Here is an 18,038-nt window from a genome sequence, read left to right as displayed (position 1 = left end):
TTTTCCCCAAACAGAGACACTCTTTTACATAACCTCAGTACGACTATAAGTGAGGACATTAACACTGATACAAGAATACTATGCAATCTACAGAGCCATTCATATCTTGCCGATTACCTCAGTAAATGTCTTGTATCAGCAGGTCCTTGCTTTCTGTTCCAGGATTCCTCCAGGATCCCACACTGCACTTTCTTACCACAACTCTTGAGTGCTCTTCAATCTGGAATAGTGCCTCAGTTTTTCCATCCTGTGACTTTAGCATTTTTGAAAAGTATGGACCAGATACTTTCTAGAACGTTTCTCAGTTTGGCTTTGAGGTTTCTTCATGATTAAATCCTAGTGATACAGTCATCTGTGTCCATTGACAACTGAATCCCCTGGCCCTGTGTTTCCAGTTCCAATCTAACTCCTTGCTGCCTCCCCTGCTCGGTTGTGCCTCCCTTTCCAACGGGAGAAACCTGGGTCCTCTTGTGCTCAACCTAACCTTGTCTTTTACAAATGCCTTACAATGGCCCAGCCAGGCCAGCTGGTAGGCAATCTCCTGATTATGCAGACCAGCTCCTTGCCTTGACCCAGCCCCGCCCCCCCCACACTTGTCAGTCTCAGGACCACATCCTCCCCCATTTCCTTGAGGCCTTACTGGACAGCCCCCCACAGCTGCCCACAGCCCCTCAGGCGTGGTGAGCCCAGACCCTAATTTCTCCGTGTCCGTGCAGGCTAAGAGAGCACCCTCCCGGACTCCAGGCCCCATTGCTGTTACTACTAGGTGTTCATTTTTTGCTCATGTTAACAGTCGTGGGTATGTGAAGCTTTCTCTGGTGTGTAGGAGGAGGTCATCAAGGGAAGTGACTTGCCATTTGACCTCAGGGCAATTGGAGGCTCCTCCCCCTCCCCTGTTCTTGGAATATAGCTCCGCCCACCATTCCCGCAGTGGAAGTCATTTTCAAGGCTGTAGCTCTGAGAGAGCAAGGTGTTGCTGAGGCCAGAGGCATGGGGTTAACCCTGTCAGTTAAGGCCAGTGTGTAAACTGTTAAGGTTCTGGCGGGTGGGCACTGAGATCTGCTGTCCTCCGGAGCCCAAGACAAGCCTCGTGTGCAAGCTCCCTTGCTTATTCCACCTGCCACCTGCTGATGGGGAGCGGCCTCTTTCCTTGGCCTCTCCCTGCTCTCCCTGTTCCCGCGGGTTTCAGATTCCACGTGCAGCTTAGATCTAACAGGTAAAACGACAGCATTCCTATCTCCCTCCCCATCCTGAACTCTCCTGTGCACAGTATCATTCTGATGAGAGACGCTTCGCCTCCGTGAGACAGGTTTGAGGGTGGCCCCCGTCACTTTTCCTTGCAAACTTGCTACCTTTTCCCCTCCTGACTCCTTAAGCTGATGACTCCCCTGTGTTGGGTGGTTGCACACGGACTGTTGTCTTGAACTGCCTTTTTATTTGCTCTTCCAGATTCAGTGGAAGAGTATTAACGTGGGATCTGGAGTCAATTCTCGGTTCAAATTCCAGCAGCCCTGCTTCCTGGCGGTGTGACCTTGGGTGAGTAACTTCACTTTGCTGAACCTTGTTTCCTTCTCTGTAAAAACAAAACAAAACAAAACAAAAAAACCAAGCCCTACTTTATCAGGTTGTAGTGAGGCATGGAGAGCATAGTACGTGTCGGGTGCTCAGTGCAGGGCTTGGCCCTGAACACACGTTAACTGGTAGCACTTGTTATTCTCCTTCGGTCCACTTGTTCTAATAAGGATGTTGCAATGTGCTGTCTTCATGGTAGACCTTTTTTAAAAAATTTTTTTTAACGTTTATTTATTTTTGAGACAGAGACAGAGCATGAACGGGGGAGGGTCAGAGAGAGAGGGAGACACAGAATCTGAAACAGGCTCCAGGCTCTGAGCGGTCAGCACAGAGCCCGACGCGGGGCTCGAACTCACGGACCGCGAGATCATGACCTGAGCCGAAGTTGGACGCTTAACCTACTGAGCCACCCAGGCGCCCCCATAGTAGGCCTTTTAATATGTTGTTCAAATGCAATGGATTGAAACTTACGCTGGAAGGCTTACCCTAACTATTCCCGGCTGGCAGTAAATGACCTGTTCACACCCTTGGTACACGTGAGCATGCACTCACCTGAACACGGTGAGGATCTGCACCAGGCTTTCCTCCTCAACATCACGCCTGCCGGCATCATAGTCTTCAGCTGTGGAGCAGTGGAGCAGGTGTTGCTAGGGCTCCACGCAGCGCCCGTGATGAAGGGTCTTCTAACTGAGCCTCAGGCAATGAAGAGGCCCTTGTTGTCCGTCCACAGTGCTGGTTCATTATTAGGGAGACCATTGAGGAAGCGTGAGAGGGCTCGGGCTGGGGCAGAGCCTTCCAATTGGGCAGACCACCATTGCCCAGCAGGACGAGGCTCTGGCAGGTCCCAAAGAGGTTGTCAAAACTCCCTCTGAAGTGGTGAATACAAGGAACACAGTGTTTCTTGACAGCCACACACCCATGTGGAGCTGCAGCTTGGAGCTCCTTGGAACTGCTGCTTATGTCTTTCCTTCCTGTTTAGCCCTCGACCCTTGACCCGGGGTGGGGCTGAGAGAGAGGTGAGCACCAGCCCTGATGTAGTGTGTATCAGCATGTGCTGGCCCATACTGGAAGTCTCTATGCACCCTCGCATGCCGCCCATGACATTTTCAGAGATCATGGGCTGAGTAGCAGACCATGCACAATCTAACTGGGCGGGCTTCCTCAAGGTTTGAGTGGGGAAACTCAGGATCACTGGATTTCATCCTGGATTACCCATGTGGTTTGGGCTGACGACTTACCTTTTCTTCCATGCTGGGGGCTTCTGTGTTGAGAAAGCTGCAAATTAACCTCGTAGGCTGACCTAAAATTGCCTTGGCCACTGACAGTTATAATGGAGCTGACTGCAAAGGCAAGACCTTGTTGCCTTGTGAACCTGGCCATGTTGCTATGGGAACCAGAGTTCTGCTCTCCCTGTGGCTCTCTGGAGTAAGGAAGTGTCCCCTGGGAGTAGAGGGGCCAAGCCAGACAGGGGAATGGGTATGGAGGCAGAAAACCTGGGTTTTGGTAGGTGAGGTTAAGAAATAGGATGGGAAAATTCCCCCTTCCTCAGGTGGGGACTGGGTCCCCATTCTTAGCTGGGATCAGAATCGAGCCCCCAGGAACCCTTCCTTCTGGAAACACTCCTCTCCCCGGGGTTCAGAACAATATCTTGGTATTCCCATAGCTGAAATCATCAGTTCCACTTAGCCAAGGACACTTCTAGCAGAATGGGGTCCTGGCTGACTTCCACCCTCGAGTAAGCCTCTGGCAACACAGACCAACAGAAGGACTTGAATTACTTGTACAAATTCGGACCTCTCTGTGCCCCACTTCCCTTCTGTGAAAAATGGCATGAATGATGATGGTACTATTCCTGTTTGCCTATAAAGCTGTTGAGGAGGTGAAAATACCTTATAAACTTCGCCACCTTCAGACCTAGGAGGCTTGGTGACTCTCCACTTTAGGAAACCCTGGTTAGTGGTGGCCCCACCCCAGCTGTGTATCTAGATGCCTAACCTGGAGACCCCAGCCTGGCCTGATGCCTCTCTTATTTCCATGTTCCTGTCTCTATCTCACTGTGTTACCATGGGCCAGCTTCCCTGCCCCCAACTAAACTCTCAGCTCTATCCAAGGAGGGGACCGTATCTCACACGTTTCTGCAGCTGGGTCTCATCCTATCCTGCTTTCCTGCCCTGTGCACTTTCTGGGCCAGCATAGAACTTGATCCCTACTAGGAATGCAATAATTATTACTTACACATATAGCATTTTAAAATCCAACCCATAAACGGGGGCCTGGGTGGCTCAGTCAGTTAAGCGTCCGACTTTGGCTCAGGTCATGATCTCGTGGTTCATGAGTTCGAGCCCCACGTCCGGCTCTGTGGTGACAGCTCGGAAACTGGAGCCTGCTTTGGATTCTATCTCCATCTCTCTGCCCCTTCCCTGCTTGTGCTCCATCTCTCTCTCTCTCTCTCTCTCTCTCTCTCCCTCAAATATAAAATAAAACATAAAAAAATTTAAAATCTAACCAATATTTATCATCTCAATGTCTCTAGCTTTTGTCTGTTTTGAGGGATGTCTTTGGCTTTTTGTCTGTTTTGCCTCCCAGGAGAAGACCCGTAGACAAGGATTCCAGGGCAGGTGGTGTTTTTAGGGGGTGACTCTAGGAAGCACCAGTAGGGGAGGGGGAGTGAGTCAGGGGAAGGAAGGCAGTGAAAGATGCATGGTTGAGAAGGTTAGCATTATGAGAACTCTGGGGGGTGGCATAGAACATGCCTCATTGTTTCCCTACCCAAGGAACAGGGGAGCCAGGGTCTTCTCTCAATACCCACTGATGTTGGAGGTCATCGGGAAGTTGTGAGCACTGGGGGGCTGGGGTGGGGGGGAGAGTGGGAGGCCAGAGCTGGGCCCAGGTGATCGGAGGCTTTGTCCCCTCTCCATTCTTGGAATATATGTTCCACTCAACCTTTCCCACAGTGGGAGCCGTTTTCAAGGATGTAGCCTTGAGGGGACAATGTGTTGTTGAGCCCCATTATGTTGGATGGCATATGTGATTGAGCCCCGTTAAGGCCTTTCTATAAACTATTAACATCCTGGAAGGCAGAGCTGGCCTTAAGGCTGCCCAAGACAAGCCTCCTATTTTGAACCTGCCACCTCCATGTCTGGAGTGGCCTCTCTGTCTCTCCCTGCTCTCTGCTTCTAGGGGCCAGTTTTAGGTTTCCTCTGGGAAGCTCCTGAGTTTTCAAACCAACAGTCAGGTTAAGGGCTGTTGGGGACATTAAGTCCCCTGGGTGGGGCTATAGCTCATGCACTTAAGGGACTGTCAGAAGCACTTAGTGGTGGTGCTGGTGGTGGGGAGTGTGCACTAAAAATGTAGATTCAGTCCTCCACTTGGAGGGTCTAGCTTGGTAGGCATTTTGGCCTAGGTGATTTAAAAATGGGGCTTACTAAATGTCCAAATCAAACATTAGATATTTCAAAACATCTAACTTTAAACACAATAACTTTGTAGGGAACCTTCTAAGATAAATTGGTTTCAAAATATGTAAATATGTTGACTTTCATCAGTTTGATTTTGCTGCGTAACAAACCACCCCATATTTTAGTGTCTCAGATCAACCACTATTTACTTAGCTCGCAATGTGCAGGTGTGTAGGGCGCAGTTGGGCATTTCTTCTGGTCTCTGCTGGGCTCTGTCCTGTGTATGTGGTGGATTCCTCGGTTGGCAGGGAGCTGGCTGAGGTAGAATGGCTTCAGTTGGGATGGCCTGTCTTGTTTCATGGGGTCTCTCATCTACCAGCAGGCTAACCTAGGGTGTTCACACAGTGTCTGAGTAGGGTTCCAAAAAAAAGGAACTCTGAAGGTTTCTTAAGATTTTGGCAACATCCTTTTATTTGCTTTTTAAATTAAAATGTTTGTTTTGAGACCATTGTAGATTCGCATGCAGTTATAAGAAATAATACGGAGAAATCCTGTGTACCCTTTACCCAGTTTCCTCTGGTGGTGATATTTTATGAAACTGTGGAACACCACAACCAGGATACTGACACTGATCTAGTCAAGATGTAGAACGTGTCCATCACCAGCAAGACCATCCGTTTTATAACCACATCCACTTCCCTCCTTTCTTCATCCCCTCCTCGACCCCTGACAACCACGAATCTGTTCTTGATTTCTACCATTTTGTCACTTTAAGAATGTTATATAAATGAGATAATAAATTTTGTATCTCTCTGGGATTGACTTTTCTTGCTCAGCATAAGTCTCCGGTGATTCAGCCGGGTTGTTGCCTGAATGAGTAGTTCCCCATTATTGTCGAGTACTATTCCGTGGTATGGAGAGACCCCGGTTCATGGAACTATTGGCCCATGGAAAGACACTTGGGTTGCTTCCAATTTTCGGCTGCTAATGAGTAAAACCTCTATAAACATTTGTATGTAGATGTTTGTGTGAATGTAAGTTTTCGTTTCTCTTGGATAAATGCCCAGGAGCATAATTTCTGAGTTGTATGGCACTTCTGTGTTTAGTTTTTTTTTTTTTTTTTAAGAGAAACTGCCATATTGTTTTCCAAAGTGGCTGGATCATTTTACATTCCCACCAGCAGTGTATGAAAGATCTTGTTTCTTTACATCCTTCCCAGAATTTGGTGGTGTCCCTTAAAAAAATTGAGCCATTCCAGTGGATGTGCAGTGATGTTACAATTTTAATTTGTGTTTTTCTAATGGCTGATAATGTTAAACATCTTTTATGGGCTTATAATCATCTATATATTCTCTAAGAGAAATGTCTTTTCATGTCCTCTGCCCATTTTCTAATGGTATTGCCTTTTCGTTACTGTTGATTTTGAAAGAATTCTTTATATATATTCTAGATACTAGTCCTCCCGTTGGATATGTGGTTTTCAAATATTTTATAGTTTGTGTTTTCATCCTCTTTACTTGGTCTTTCACAGAGCAGAAGGTTTTAATTTCGATGAAGTCCAGTCTATCAATATTTCTTTTTATGGATCGTGCTTTTGATGTCAAGTCTAAGAACGCTGCCTACCTGTGGATCCTGAAGATTTTCTTTGATAGTTTTATATTACATAGGCTGTTCTCCATTTTAAGTTCATTTTCATCTAAGTTGTGAGAATTAGGTCAAGATTTCTCTTTTGCCTATGGATGCTCAGTTGCTCCAGAATAATTTGTTGAAAATTATGTTTCCATTGAATTAATTTTGCACTTTGTCAAAAATAAGTTGGGCATATTTATGTGGGTCTCTTTTGGGGTTCTTCTAGTATTTGATCTGTTTTGTCTACCCCTCTGCCAATTCTCCACTGTATTGATGACTATAACTATATAATATGTCTTGAAATTGGGTACCTGAATTCATCCCACTTTAGTCTTTTTCAAGAAAATGTTTTTAGTTATTATACCTTTGTATTTTAATATAAATTTTGGAATTGTATACATATGTATGTATACAAAGTCTTGTATATGTCTACATGTACATGTATATATGTATGTGTAATGCAAAGTCTTGATGGGATTTTTGATAGTAATTGCATTAACCTGTATATCAAATTGAGCATTTAGTTTTACAGTGTTGAGTCTTCCAACCCAATATGATGTTTTTCCATTTATTTAGATCTTCTTTGATTTCCTTCACCAGGGGTTTGTAGTTTTTATCATAGAAGTCCTGTTACACATTTTGTTATAATTTTTCCTTCAACCATCAAACATGATTAGAAAACTCAAGAGGAGAAAGTTTGTCATAATTGCCTATGTCCTTCCTTACCGATGTTCCAAGATTCCCTCTTTTATCATTTCATTTCTTTTCGTTTTTTAATGTTTGTTTATTTTTGAGAGAGAGAGTGAGCGAGCGTGAGCAGGGGGAAGGGCATACAGAGAGGAAGACACAGAATCCGAAGCAGGCTCCAGGCTCCGAGCTGTCAGCACTTAGCCTGATGCAGGGCTTGAACTCACAAACCATGAGATCATGAACTGAGCCAAAGTCGGATGCTTAACCGACTGAGCCACCCAGGTGCCTCTATCATTTCACTTCTATTTCTAAAACTTCCCTTAGCTGTTCTTTTTGGGTAGGTCTGCTGGTGAGAAATTCTTAGTTTTCCTTCATCAGAGAAGTCTTGATTTCTCCTTCATTCTTGAAGTATGTTTTCACTGGATAAAAGTCTTTCAGTGCTTGAAAAACATGCCACTTCCTTCCGGCTTCCATTGTTTCTAATGAGAAATCTGCCATCATTCAAGTGGTTTGGGATTTGCTCAACTTCTTGAAACTGCAGGTTTAGCTCTTTTGCCGTTATTTGGAAAATTTACAACTTTTATTTCTTTAGTACTTTTTTCAGCCCTGCTCTTTCCCCTCTCCTTCCTGGACTCAATGAACACAAATGTTAGATCTTGTGTTAAAGCCCCCCAAAGTCTCGGAGCCTCCATTTTTTCCCCAGATTATTTGTCTCTCTGTTGTCCAGATTGGGTAATTTCTGCTTTTATGTTTTTCAGTTCACTGATTCTTTTTATTTTATTCTGTGATTGAGACCATCTGATGAGGTTTTAAAATTTCAGTTATTGTATTTTTCAGTTCTAAATCCTCCATTTGGTTCATCCTTATTTCTTTTATTTTTTGCTGAGGCTTCTATTTTTCCACTTGTTTCATATCTTTTCATAATTGCTCATAGGTGGTTGCTTTAAAATTCTTAGTGGATTAGGGCATCTGGGTGGATCAGTCGGTTAAGTGTCCAACTTCGGCTCAGGCCATGTTCTCATGGTTTGTCATTTTGAGCCCTGCATTGGGCTCTGTGCTGATAGCTTGGAGCCTGGAGCCTTCTTCAAATTTGTCTCCCTCTCTCTCTACCCCTCCCCTGCTCATGCTCAGTCTCTCTAAAAAAAAAAATCAGTAAACATTAAAAAAAATAAAAAATGAAGTTCTTATTGGATAGCTTTCTCATCTCATCATTGACATCTACCAATTATCTTTTTTTCATTCAGTTAGAGTCCTGGTTCTTGGTATAATGTTATTTTGTATTAAAACTGGGACATTTTGGTTATTATAAGACACTGGATCTTATTGAACTCTGTTTTAGCTGAATTTCTCTGATACCATCAAGGGGAAGGGGCATGCTGCCTTATTAATAGTAGGTGGGGTTGACATCGAGGTTTCCATTTAGACTTTGTTGACACCTGAGTTTTTCCTCCCACATTCTTTCAATCATGCAAGTTACAAAGCTGATAGAGATTCAAAGAGTAAAAAAATGGACGACGACGGTGACTCCTCCTCCTCCTCCTCCTCCTCCTCCTCCTCCTCCTCCTCCTCCTCCTCCTCTCTTCCTCTCCTCCTTCTTCCCCCCTCCTCCTTCTTTTAGAGAGAGAGCAGGGGAGAAGGGCAGAGAGAGAGAGAGAGAGAGAGAGAGAGAGCGAGCGTGTGAGAGAGAATCTTAAGAAGGCTCCATGTCCAGTATGGAGCCTGATGTGGGGCTCAATCCCATGACACTGGGATCATGACCTGAGCCAAAATCAAGAGTCAGATGCTCAACCAACTGAGCCATTCAGGCACCCCAGAATGGGTTCTACTTCTTTTTAAAAAATGTTTGTTTTGAGAGAGAGGGGGAGAGTGTGCACACGTGCGAGTGGGGGAGAGGCAAAGAGGGAGAGAGAGACTCCCAAGTAGGCTCCATGGTGTCAGTGCGGAGTCCCAAAGTGGGGCTCCATCTCACAAACCATGAGGTCATGACCTGAGCTGAAATCAGGAGTCAGATGCTTAACCAACTCAGCCACTCAGGTGCCCCTGGGCTCTACTTCTTGATGAGCTTGAAAGTCAGATTGAAAAAGGACATGGACACAGGGTGGGAAATAATTGTCATTTGCTTTAATGATTATGGCTATTAGTAGGTAATATTGGGAGGCAGCTACCAGAAGAGTGGCTTTGGTTTGGGAATAATCTTAAGTTATTTCTTCTGTCAGTGATTTCATAGCAGGGACAGTTTTTACAATAAATACTTTTTTAGTGTGTGACAATAAAACCATGTTATCAATTTATAAGTGGATGTTTATCTTTCTTTTGCCCTCTGTAGCTGGTAGATATGTGTCTATCATACCCAAAGGCATATTTGAATTACTCAAATACAAGTTAAAGAAAAAGATGGCTAGAACACTTCTTGTTTTGTTCCCCACTGAAAATTATAATCTTAGCTGTCAAGACTCTTTCTATTGACCCTGACTCCCACATGGTATTAGGGACTGATTCTACATGAGCTTAAATAACCAGAGATAAATACTGATTTTATGTAGGCCATGACCAGTTTCTGTCTACAGAAGAAAAAGGCAGTGAGATCCACAATTATGTGTTCTTTAAAAAAAATTTTTTTAATGTTTATTTTTGAGAGAGAGGCAGAGAGAGAGGGAGACACAGATTCCAAAGCACGCTTGAGGCTCTGAACTGTCAGCACAGAGCCTGACACGGGCTTGAACCCATGAACCTCGAAATCATGACCTGAGCTGAAGTCAGATACTTAATCGACTGAGCTACCCAGGTGCCCCATTCATATGTTCTTTAACCAGATTTCTGTATGACGTTGGCTTACCAATAGTGGAATAAATGGGCTTTCAGTGATTATGTCTCATAGAATATTGGCTGCAAAGATGAATGGGGCCCCTCCCTGAAAGGATGGTAAAATGAAAGCAGATTGGTGAGAGTTAGATTTTCTACCCAAAGCAGTCTCAAATGGTTCTGGAAGTAAGAGATATTCCACAAGTATTTTTCAGAGTTTGAACCTTCAAATAAATTTTATTTTTATTTTTTGAGAAGTTTCTGTTGCTTCCACAAAGGAGTTTTTTAATATGAAATTTATTGTCAAATTGGTTTCCATACAACACCCAGTGCTCATCCCAACAGGTGCCCTCCTCAATACCCATTTCAACCCTCAGTTTATTCTCAGTTTTTAAGAGTCTCTTATGGTTTGGCTCCCTCCCTCTCTTTTTTTTTTTTTTTTCCTTCCCCTACCCCATGGTCTTCTGTTAAGTTTCTCAGGATCCACATAAGAGTGAAAACATACGGTATCTGTCTTTCTCTGTATGACTTATTTCACTTAGCATAACACTCTCCAGTTCCATCCACGTAATAAATTTTATTTTTGAAGGAATGTCATGAGGAGACAGAAAGAAGACCTGGGTCAAAAGTTCAAGGCACTTGACCTTGTTTTTAAAGAAAAACATGAGCCACTGTTTCAGCTTTCATGTCTCCTCGCATTGGAGTCATAACTTGGGTCACTGTGACCCATGTTCCTCACTGTAGGTCTTAGGGGCCCTTGACATCTTACCTTGTTTCTTCTCCAAGTGACCTTCTCTTCTCTGTACACATGCACTTCATGAATGTTTTCTTATACCATAGAATGTTCCTCCCCTACTTGTCTCCTTTGCTGAATGTTACTCACTTTCAAGACTCAGGTCATGAGTCATACCCTGATGGAGCCTTACTAACCCGTTATGTAGAATTAACCCTCTAGTTCCATGCATCCACCCACCTTGATTTTCCAGTTGCCACTAAAAGATTGTGTACTTTTCCATTTCATTGCCCATGCACCCTTTTATAAAGTGAACATTTCTAAGGCAAGGATGCGGTCCTCTCCATATTCCTAACACAGTGATGCCTGCATGGTTATCAACTAGTCAAGGATCTCCTGGATAGAGTTTTCTATGCATCAGATCTGGACCCTCTATTACATAACATCTTGGAACTGCTCACTGTAGTTCCTACTCCATCCTGGGCTTCATAACCAGCCTTCCTTCTCCACCCCAGTCTGTATTCCAAGAAGGGGCATGTGCCTTTTTAACTTGGAGCAAAGGCTTGTACACATTCTTAATTACATTTTCCAGCTCAATTCCTGGAAGTGGAATTACTGATTCAAAGTGTATGAATGACTTTTACAGCATTTGAAATGTATTGTCAAACTGCCCTCCAGAAAAGTTACTCCTTTCATTTCCTTGAACACTTGCTATCACTCAATGTTATCATTAAAAAACCTTTTCCAATTTGATAGGCAAAACAATGTTCTTTTATTTTTATGCACTAACTTTCCACCAATAGGTTTTCCCAGAGGACCAACAGACATTTATGTAGATCCCTCCTACTATCTTCCTGATTTTTTTTCTGAACATCTCAGAGTTCCATGGGGCAGTTGAAGATTCGGTTTCACACCAACTGTGTGCCCAGTTCTGTTTTAACCCTCCAGTCAATCCCAACTTGTCATACGGTGTTAGAGGGATCTCTTCCCCTATGTTCATGGTTTTCTAGATAGGGGTACTGGGATTTCCTTCATGTTCCGCAATCATCATCTACCCAGTCTGCTCTGGGCTGAGCTCTCTTGTCTTGTTTGGTATTAGGAGATTAGAAGTGGCCTCCATAGGTGGTGAACAGAGCAATAACTAGGAAAACAAGCGAGATCAATACCTAATCCTGTGCAGCCAGCCAACCTTTTCAAAGCCTCATCTGTATTGATTCCTGTAGGTGACACTTCCCTTTCTTGGATAATCAGGCCCTTTGCTCAGCAGGTGAGCAAGTGAGCAGTACTAATTTCTACTTTTGTAGAGCAAGAATGGCTGCTTAACTGTGAGCTGCTGGAGAGGAGGGAGGGAGGACCAGGGCAGCCTCTCATGGACTAAATTCTCTGTGCAGTGGCCTGCGTGACATGGGTCTTTATCTGGTCTCATCCTTGTTCTACACTGTAAGCTCACAAGTCCTGCGGGGGAGGGAGGTATGTCAGAGAGATGTGGCTTAGTAGGAACGTAGTGGAGAAAAGGTCAGTAAGTTCAGTGGAAGAGAATGAACTTGATGAAATGCCCACTAGAGCTTCCAGTGAGATAAGTGTTATGACCTCCACTCTACAGATGAAGAGTGTGGTTCAGGGAAGATAAGTTACTTACCCCAGATAATACAATTGGAAGTGTCAAAATTGGAACCCACATTTGGAGGACACTTAAGTACACAGTGCTGTATCCTACACTCTTAATCTGAGGACCTAAAATCTAATGTCATGTGGTCAAAAACAATACCTGGATGAAAATCTTCTTCCTGGGGCATTGACCAGAAACTAGAGATTTTTAAGTTTGGGGAAAGGGGACATGTCATCAAGTATCCGAGGGACTGTGATATGAAGGAGGAGTTAGTTTTTGTTGTTGTTGTTGTTGCTGCTGCTGCTTCAAATGGCAAAAGTAGGAGGAGAGAGTGGAATTTACAGGGAGGCATATGATGTCTCTGTAGAAGGAAACACTTTCTGAGCAGCTGTACATTTTAAAGTAATGGTTGCCCTGAGAGCTTCCCTAACATGGAGGCATGTTTTTACATAACTCTGTACTTTTGACTATGATGTTTCTTTATCCTGGAGTGCCTGGTGAATTCCTGCTCATCCTTTAAGGTTCAGTGCAAATGCCTGCCTGCCTACCTGCTTGCCATCCCCCCATCCATCCATCCATCCATCCATCCAAAAGTATTCATTGAATGCCTACTATGTGCCAGGGAATGTATTAGAAATTGGGGATCTGTGATGAAGGAGACAGACCCAGTCTCTGGCCTGATATAGTTTACGTTGGGCAGTAAATCTCCTCTCCGTGGCTCTGACATATGACTACTCAAGAGCTCTTATTTAAGCTCCCTCTGTTTTCACTTCCAACTGGCCAAGGTTTCCTCTGGCCACCAGCACCTGATCTGTTGACAAAGCTCAGCAGCCCAGAAGAGCCAGAGAATTAACCCCCTCTGGGAGCCCTCCTCAACTGGTGCCTAACGGAAGCTGGTATTATTAAATACTTGGGATCCCTCATCCTCCAGGTGGGACTATTGTAAGGTATGTGTTCTACATTGATGCACAGAGTTCCCTAGTATGATTAAGATCCAGTTGTCCACCATGAAACAGGTTGATAATACACCCAGCATTGTCTTTTTACCCCTGCCTCACTTTCCCACTTGCTTATAGTTTTCTGAGATCACCTCCCAAATAAACTCCTTGCCTTTGAATCTTCTCAGTATCTGCTTCTTAGAAAACATAAAACTAAGATACTGTTGATGGGCCATAGTGGTTAGGAAGAAAAATAATCACATTAGAATATATTTACAGTCTAAGGCATGTGGTCATTGCATATAAGGCATGTATGTATGTGACACAAGGTTTTGTAGAAGTGATGATGTATTTGGTATTTTAGTTTAGTTAGTAATAAAATGTGTGTGCATTGATGATTTTCTTTTTCCTTGATACCATAAAGAAAGAGCAAGCCCACCCAAAGAGATGAAGGCAGACAGATCGGGGAATCAACATTTACGTTGCAGTCTGGCTGTCTCCTAGAATGTGAGCTCCGTGGGAGCAGTGATCATATTTTCTTCACTGCTATATAATTCATGGACCTGCAGAAGACCTTGATTCAGAACAGGCAGCAGCATTGTGGAATTGACTTGTAAATTCAAGCATTCTCTTTACGAGTTGCAATTTTCACCACCGTATTTAACAAGAACAACCACTGCAACCACCACCACAAAAATTTGTAGGTGATTTTTCATGGATGATGCACTGTGGTTGGTGCTTGGTATACATTTTCTCAGTTAATGCTTCCAGCCTCTCTGTGAGGTGGTTCTTGTAGCAGACACTGGTAACGCCCCATCCTACCTCCCCTTGGCTCACCTGAATTCACCTGTGGCTGTAATTCCTATCAGCACAACGGCTCCCTACCTCCTGTGCCCAAGGGCTTTATCTGGCATCATGGAGACTTGCCCTACTGCACATAGAAAAGCCTGAAAGTAGAAGTAAAGATCCCAGAGTGGGCGGGGGTGTGTAGTTCGGAACCAGTGAGAGAGTGGAACGAGCAGATAATTTGTCTAAGCTTCTGACGTATGTGAAGTTTCTGGGGGCACATTTTACACCATTTTTTCAGAGCTTCTTTGTGGGATTGAGTGCTAGTGGCCCACGGCAGTAACCTGCTCACGAACACATGCTCGGTTGGCTTTTCTCTCTTCTCGATCTCACTTTCTCACCCTCTGCAGAATCATCTGCTTCTGAGTCCTTGTCTCATAGCCTACTTCAAGGAAGCCAAGCTAAGATAACCATCATTTTGCAATTAAGAACATTGATATTCAGAGAGGTCAAGAGGCTTGATCCTGGTTGCTCAGTTATTAAGTGGTAGACTCAAGATTCAAACTCCTAGATGTTTTCAAATATGATCATTCAGTTCTATGTCGTATCCCAAAATAAAGGCAAAAATTGTATTCAACCACAAAGGTAGGTTTCCTCCTTCATTCATAAGCTCCTACTATATGCCAGTCTCTCCGTTAGGTACTAGAAATAAAGAATGAATGGGAGCAGTATCCAATTCCCAAGCAGATTAGAGTCTAGTAGGAGTGTGTCTTAGGCTATATAACAAAATACTGTAGACGGGGGTGGCTTAAACAATAGACATTAGTTTCTCACAGTTCTGGAGCTAGGAAGTCCAATATCAAGGTGTTGGCAAGTTTGGTTTCTGTTGAGGGCCCCCTTTCTAGTTCGCAGATGGCTGCCTTCTCGCTATGTGGTCACATGGTCTTTCCTCAGTGTGTGCAGAGAGAGAGAGAAAGAGGCAACACTCTCATGTCTCTTCCCCTTCTTGAAAGGGCAGAAATATTCCAGTTCAACAACTCAAGAGCACAGTGGAAAAGTCAATGATATGATTATTAATCATCTCTCTAAGAGCAATAACTTGGTAATTATATTTTCATACATTCATTAAGCATTTAAACCTAATTCTTATACACAATGGGGCTATAACAAGGCAGTGTTAGTTGGTTCATTTTGTATTCAGTTTCCAAAGATGTTAACTGACATTTAATAGTTTGGTAATTGATCTATGTCATCTTAAATAATTGGTACAACCTTCAATGGAGAAAGAGAAAGTACTTCTGGAAGCCCAGTGCACCTTTGGTGTTTAATTTCTGTCACTTATGGATAAAAATTAGGTCACTCTAAATTGTCATAAATAGTCTAGGTAAGTATACGCACCTTCACTTTTTCATGAAACAGTATCAAAGGTCTCGGGGTAGCTCAATGGTCCTTCACAATGGCTGTTTTATGACAGTATTTGTCATTTTCCTCCTTTCCTGTCTCCACTCGCTGTGATGTTTCCCATCATCACTGATGATGCCTAAAGATCATACACATCATGGCATCGGAGCCCTGCTTGCTGATGCCTGCTGATGTTTGTTGATGCTTAAACCTGGGGACCAAGGTGTAGACTACCAGTACCTTCTCCTATGGCTGTCATTGCAGCTCACAACTTAGTTGTACCCTCCACGTCCCGGTTTCTCCAGGGAGTCTTGTCTGCTTGCTCCTGACTGGCAAGGCAAGCTTGCAAGGGAGGAGTACTTTTCTACTAGAAGAGTGAACCCCACATGTCTCTTCATTTGTGAAGTGGGGATAGGGGTAGGATGGACCTTTGGGCTGTAGCAGACACTCATTGTGTTCCACCCATATCTCTGTGGCTCATTTCTGTGCGTGTTGGCCTAACTTTTCATTGCCAGCACCTGCATTTCTTTTCCTGGGGGCTCTCTCTTGCCAAAGACTATTCAGCTTGCCAGAACGGCAGCTTGAAATGCCAAGGAGTTAATGTTCCTTGTGAACGGCTTTCAACCAACGAGTAAAGGGACTAATTGTACAAATATCCCAGCTCCTTCACTCTTTGAATGGGTAACTGAAACACCTTATCTACATAGTATCCCGGAGCTTCATGGTGGTAATGAAATCCAATTCCCCATGGTGGTGACTGCGTGTGACAGCACACCCTTTTCTGACTTACTTTCTCTCTGTCTCATTTCTCCACCCCCACCAGTGTTGCTTAAAATCACCTTTTTGCTAAACACAAACACTCAAATTTTTGCCTCGGGTTCTGCTGCTTCTGGAACCCAAACCAAGACAGGAGGTTGTCATAAAGATGCAAGAACATATGCATGTATACCTTGTAGCACAGTAAATATTTTGTTGAATAAGTAAATGGATATATTCGACTCCTTGAAATCTTATGGTTTTATCTGTTATTATTTCTTTGAAACCCATGTCTGTACTTCTGTGTTTCCTAAGTTCAATCTCAACTTATTAAGAACAATTTCTATAGTTAAATAATTCAGAATCCACTTGTTACTGGTTTTCTTTTGATAAAAGTTTATGATTTCCAAAAGGCAATGTTCTATGGTTTATACAGAGTGACTATAACAGAAACATTCACACGTTTAAAATGGCATGAGCCCCAATTAATATATGGAATACATATCCCAGGAACACTTACTTTACATCTGCACTGAAGAAATGACTTTGGGTCATCTCCTCAAGTCTGGCCTTGGCTGCTGTTTGCACAAGGACCCAATCAGGACATGGTTGTCCTGACTGTCTTGTCCTTAGTGTGACAAGCACATTGCCATGAGCCTTTAAATGCCTTACAACTGGACTTTTATCTTTAAGTATGTCATGAGTCCAAACTGATGATCCACAGGCTAACTCTGGATGGCAGATATATTCTGTTTTGGTATACAGAGTGTAATAAAAATGTAGCCAGCCTTTAAAAAGTGAGATACTTCATTAAAAATTTGGATTTATGGCTTCTCTTGAAAATACGGGGGAGGTCTAGTAAACTTGGGCCTGAATTTCCACATGGCAACAATCAGCTGGTGCTAAATAGGTACCATTTCTTCTCAGTGGGGCATCTGGGCATAGGCTCTTTAGTCTGCTACGGTCACTACCACCCTATGTCTTTCAGTTACATTAACTGTCTTCATAGTCATCCTCCTCAGTGACAATGGCTTCTTAGGGATGAAAGAGAACAGAACTATTTAACCCCCCCCCCCCCCCGCTGTATATTTTAAGGCTCAAAGAAAGAAAAAAAAAAGCCTACTTGTTAAAACAGAGCTACATATTTCTAGATCTTAAAAGAGAATTACATTAAACAAATTAACGCTTTAGCACTCAAAGAATAGAATATAATTATGTTCTTTACAACCTAACTACAGAATTAATTGATGGTGCATTACAGGTGGGTGGGGTCTGATAATGAGACACAGGGTTAAAGCTGTATGACGAACATTTGTCAGTTTGCTCTGTGACTGGATGTACAAGAGTCAGTGGAAGAGAGTACAGAAGTCTGTTTGAGGCCTTTTGGAGATAGCAGGAGGCAGGGAAAAATGGCCCTCTTGCCCTGTCCCATAATAGTTCTTGTTTTAAACATCTGGTTTGCAGTCACTAATTTCGTGTCACTATTCTTTGCCTTTAATTCTGGAATACTTCCCACTCTCCTTGGTCCCTTGGATACATCTGGTATAGAAATCCCTTTGGGTAGAGTTATTGTTAACTGAGCAAAAAAGGGGAGGTATCTCTGAGTGTATCTGTTGGAAGATCACATGTTCCTGCTTTTTGGGTGGAAGGATGTTGTATGTAATTTTCCCTCCTAGCAGCTGCATTCTGAATAATGCACAGAGGTTTGGTCTAGTCAGGAATGT

The 18,038-nt window shown here is 43.5% G+C and overlaps 1 long non-coding RNA gene across 1 annotated transcript; it reads right to left on the bottom strand.

Moving 5' to 3' along the window:
* Nucleotides 1–1,455: 1,455 nt before the first annotated feature.
* On the bottom strand, nt 1,456–2,889 carry LOC122237192. The gene is made up of 3 exons (XR_006215449.1): nt 2,811–2,889; nt 2,125–2,194; nt 1,456–1,573 (listed from the first exon to the last, which is right to left on the bottom strand). It is a non-coding gene; the product is annotated as an uncharacterized LOC122237192 (long non-coding RNA).
* Between the last annotated feature and the right edge of the window lie 15,149 nt (nt 2,890–18,038).

Source organism: Panthera tigris, chromosome A3 (genome assembly GCF_018350195.1).
Source record: "Panthera tigris isolate Pti1 chromosome A3, P.tigris_Pti1_mat1.1, whole genome shotgun sequence".
NCBI classification, from domain to species: Eukaryota; Metazoa; Chordata; class Mammalia; order Carnivora; family Felidae; genus Panthera; species Panthera tigris.
The sequence above is the reverse complement of the archived record's forward strand: the minus strand, read 5'-3'. Positions and strand labels throughout refer to the sequence as shown.